Genomic DNA, 4,767 nt, shown 5'->3' with positions numbered 1-4,767 from the left:
GTCCCGGCTGCCTCGGCTGCGCTTGCCCAGGCATCAGGTGATGGGCAGGGAACTACTGCACCCAGCGGCCTCCCCGGCCCGGCCCGCATTGTCCCCGCCGCCCGCGGGCGGGGCGCGCTCCCGCCGCTGGAGATGCCGCGGGAGCCGGGGTGGGGGCAAGTGCAGTGGGTTTCCCTAAGGGAATGGCAAAGCCGGGTCGTCCCGCATCCCCGGCGTGCGGGGAGCGCGGCGCTGCCGCTCGGCTCCCGCGGTGCCGCCGGCCGCCCGCGCAGGGAGCGCTGCCTTTGTCTGGGCGCGCTTCTCTGCTCTGCGGTGTGAGGAGCCTTAACCTTGCCCGCGCGGATTCTCATCTGTCCGTGGGGGAAAAGGCCGCCTGCGCTTATTGCCCAGCCTCGCACAGCCTTAGGAATGCAGCGCGGTGGGGTCTGCGGGTGGGTCGCGGTCACCTGTTGCGGGGCTGCTGGAATAGCGAGCGAGGAGCAGGGATCGGGCAGGGAGCGGGGCTGGGCGAGCGCCAGCAGCCTCATCCCTCACGCTGTCACTCTGCCAGAGCAGCATTCGCTTCTGCTCCTTCCCTCCCGCAGAAACAAATCGGTCCTCTCTCACAGTTTCCTCATTGTTTCCAGATGATGAAAATGTTTTTATCTCCCGGGTTCAGTTCAGCTTTCATAGCAAATGACTGGAGATCTGCCACGAAATACAACAGCGGCAGGATTCAGGGAAGAGAGGTAAATTCTCTCTCCTTCTTGCTGCCCATGAGGACGGCCCTTTTACCCGTCCTGGGTGCCCAGAAGAGACTCCTTGTTTGTGCTCAGAGAGTGGAATAAGGGATCTTTCAGTCAGGAATACTCCTATGACCTAATGTTACCTCCCTGAGTAAGAGCCTGGGCTGTAAATCAGCCTTATTTGTGAATTGTTTTTGTAGAACCTTATTTTTACTTTCTCTTTCTCCACTGACTGAGAGAGAATATAAAAAAAACCAGCTTCCTAATTTTAGGTGTCTAAATTATATGTTTTAGACTTGGGTTTTGTTCTGTTGTTTTGTTATCTTTCCTCAGTTGATGAAGAGCAAGGAGGTTGCTTTTGCTGTGTTTGATTTTATTTCATCCCATACAATTATTTCCTCTCTTTAGTATTTCTTCTTTTTAACGAACTTCTGCTTGCCACAGTGTTTAGTTTCATAACTAATTTGCTCCAGTCTTTATTCTATTTCAAGTGCACTATTTCAGCAGTTGCTCTGTGCTAATTTAAAATAACTGCTCCTTGAAAATGTTAGTCAATACATAGTTAACAAAGTAACAGAGATGGGATGTTTTTTGTGCTGAAGGAATACTCTTGAGGTGGTGAAGAAAACTCATTTGTTTTGTATTTCCAGTCATTGTACTGATTGTACTAAGAGCTTTTTCTTGTTTACTCTTCAGCTTGTGAAGGCCATGTAGAGTGTTTCTGGCCCTGCTTGTCCTCCCTCCAAAATTCTGCCCACAAAATGAGCCAATAGAGCACTCTGTGTTAGAAATTCAAGTTCCAAGAAGTACACTTTTGTTTATTTGCAGCCGCAGTAGCTGTTTCAGGACATTGCAGTCAGCATCTCCCTCAGAATGATTTTTTTTTTCCATATTTTAAAAATTCTTAACTTTTGAAATGTCAAATTTTGGATCCTCTGTGTTTTGGCACTTTCCTTTTAAAGTTGTCATCAGTCATGTATCTAGAAAGCTGAGTGTTCTCTGAATCTGGCATTTTGATTGATAATTAACAAGCAGTGACATGGTGCCTTTTCTCCAGGTTTGATAAAAAGCCGTGGTAAGACATGTCAAGGTTGGATTTACTGCAAAACCAAAGGCAGATCTGGTTTTATAGTAAGCTTTAATCAGATTACCTGAAATATTCAAATTATTTAAAATTCTAATATTTATATTCAGCGTATACAAGCAGACTTCACAGATATCTTAATTCAAGTGTTCCATGGTTCATTAGAAATCAAGGTTGAAGTGAAACACAGGCTATTAAAAATCGAAGTCCATTGGATTTGGAACCACTAATTTTGCTGGGGGAAGAACACACATTAACCTTTGCTCTTGGTCCACATGTTGCTCCACCCCCAATCCACCCCCCAGAAACAGCTGGCGTGGCAGAAAGTGTCCAGGCAGAACTGTCCCCGTATCTCCCATTGATCCCCCACCAGTAAAGGTACAGAGTGCCAGACATCTCCGGTTCTGCCTCCGGGGTCAACCCAAGCAAGACCTCAGACCTTGCTGGCAAATTCTGTAACGCTGCTGGTTAGTGTGTAACAGCCCAGCAGTGTTGGAGTGAGGCTGGACACCTTCAAACGCATGTTGCACAACTCAAAACAAGCATTTTGAGCGAAACATTGCAATGAACACAAGCAAAGCTGAAATTCAATGGTCTGATCAGTGTCCTAAGTTTAGAAATGCACACAGGAAACACATAGGATGAAACAGAGCCTTTCCACGCCAAATGCAATATGAAGTGGTGTTGGTGTTATAGAAAAGTATCTCTCGCTTTACTCATGATAAATGTATCTCCACTTGTTATTTTAATACAGATGCTTTCCTGCAAATAAATAGTTTATGATGAACTTGCAGTGTTGAGGCAAAGTTGTTCTTAAATCACTGCTTTTTGAAGTTAGCAGCAAAGCTCCCGGTGACTTCAGGAGAGTTGGGCTTCTGCTCCAGTGTCAGTGTCACTGGTTTTGTGAATGCCACTCCGACTTACTGGGGCTTGGCATGTCTATGTATCATATGAGGAAAAGAAAACTACCCTTTTGAGCTGTGAAATTGGTCAGTGAACTTTTGTAAAAATCTTGTGCAATGACCTATTAAGGATGAAGTATCTTTTTGTATTTCCTCACAGAAATCTTCCTTTCTCTCTCCCCCTGCCCCCGGGTTGAACTGCAGATAACACGCACAAACACAGGCTCAGATGTGCCCTTCAGAGAGGCTGTTTGCTTCTGCAAGTTGGCCTGTGGTGCTCAATTTGACTGATCAGCAGTTTATGTATTCTATGCAAATCACATGAGCACAAGTTTGAGACAAGTCAGATATGGAGGGTGGATAGTACTGCTTCCCAATGGCAGTTCCCTGATCTCTATGTTGCTTTCCATCTTTAGGCATAAAGACATGGGATGGTTTCCTTGCAGTTATAAGAAACTAAAATAATGAATTTCATGTTGATGGTGGCAAGCTAGAGGTACTTAACAGCAGCAAATGCATAAATACATACAAAGCTAGTGTTGGAGAAAAAACCGTGATAAACAGAATAACAGCTGCTGTCACATGTTTTCATTTTGACAAACCTTCAACATGCTGCTTTCCATCAATAGCTGCGTGGTTTAAACCCCATAATTACAATAATGGCACATGGTAACTAAGCATTCATTTTTTCCCCACTGTTTCATTTAAGTAAAGACACTGGATAGAAAACTGCTCTTAAAATGCCAAAACGTTGTTAACGATATTTAGCAATCCACGAGGACACTAAGCAGATGGAAACCACATTACAAAAGGTAGGTTCAGTTAGCCAAAAAGAGCAAAGCTTTCTGAATTCTGTGTTGTGCAAGTATGGAGGATGGTTGTTTCCTGTGGCATGCTGCCCATGGTGGCAGTTCAGAGTATGAGGAGCATCTTCAGAGAAATTACTGTTGCTTCTGTTCTTCAAAATTAGCATAAATCTTTAAGATCTGGTCCAAAGCTCAATGCAGTCTGTGAAAAAAGTGCCATTTCAGTAACTTCGTATCTTAATGTTTAACAGCTCTCATTATCTCATGCTAAGCCAAGAAAAGAAAAAGGCCCAACCTTCTACTCAAAAACCAAACTCAAATGGAATGTGTAAAATAGTCTATTGAATCCTCTTCATAAGAATTAATTGAAAAGGTGCTCTAGGAAGGCAATGTGAGGTTTTGGTGAAATTGCATGGTTGTGTTGAAATTGAGCTGTTCTGAATAACGTGGATCTTAAATTTTCACATGGAAAAGGCCTGATATGTAAGAATAAAATGTTGGATGCCTCATTTTTTTTAATGGAATATTAACTGCTACGGGCATTAAAGAATTTAAATTGTAGATATTTTATTAAAAGCTTCTTTTAAAAACCCCATCTGAAGCTGACTTGCTCCACAAAGCAAATAAATCCTTTCTAAAAACCACTGTTGACCTCTGCCATAAGACTCATTATGTAGGTTGTGCTTCAGCTTTACTAGAGGGGGATCTTCTCAGCAAGTGTTTACTCCAACAAGGGTTTCAGAGACATGTAGTCCATCATTATAAAGTATATGGAAAAGGTCATTGTATTGGACACATTCACTTTAAGAATCAAGTAAAACCAAGCAGTTGATTGGAAAAGTTCAAGGAATTTTTTCCCCCATTACTAAAACAGCAACTTACTAAAATTCAGGAGATAGAAAATAAAATGTTTCTTTCTGATTAGAAAAAGAAGCACCGTAAAGGTATAGAAAAAATATAACTTCTTAAAAATAGTAAAGTGTTGTTTACTGAAGTGGGCTTGACTTTGATTAGGCTCTGCCCAATGGATTGTGGTGGCCAGGTGATGCTGACTTCCATTTGCAGAGGTGGGGAAGTGCTGCAGTGACTCACTGCACGAGTGGGCCCTGATTCCCACGGGGTTGGTGATACAGTAAGACCTTGAGCTGGCTCATGACCTGTCATAGCTGTGTGAGATGTCCAGCAGTTACATTGTGTTACTGGAAGTTGAAGTACTTCCTTACACTGGGGCCATGGTCCTTTTTCCTCAG

Source organism: Neopelma chrysocephalum, unplaced genomic scaffold (genome assembly GCF_003984885.1).
Source record: "Neopelma chrysocephalum unplaced genomic scaffold, ASM398488v2 Primary Assembly neopelma1_68, whole genome shotgun sequence".
In the NCBI taxonomy this organism is placed as follows: Eukaryota; Metazoa; Chordata; class Aves; order Passeriformes; family Pipridae; genus Neopelma; species Neopelma chrysocephalum.
This window is presented reverse-complemented; position numbering follows the sequence as displayed.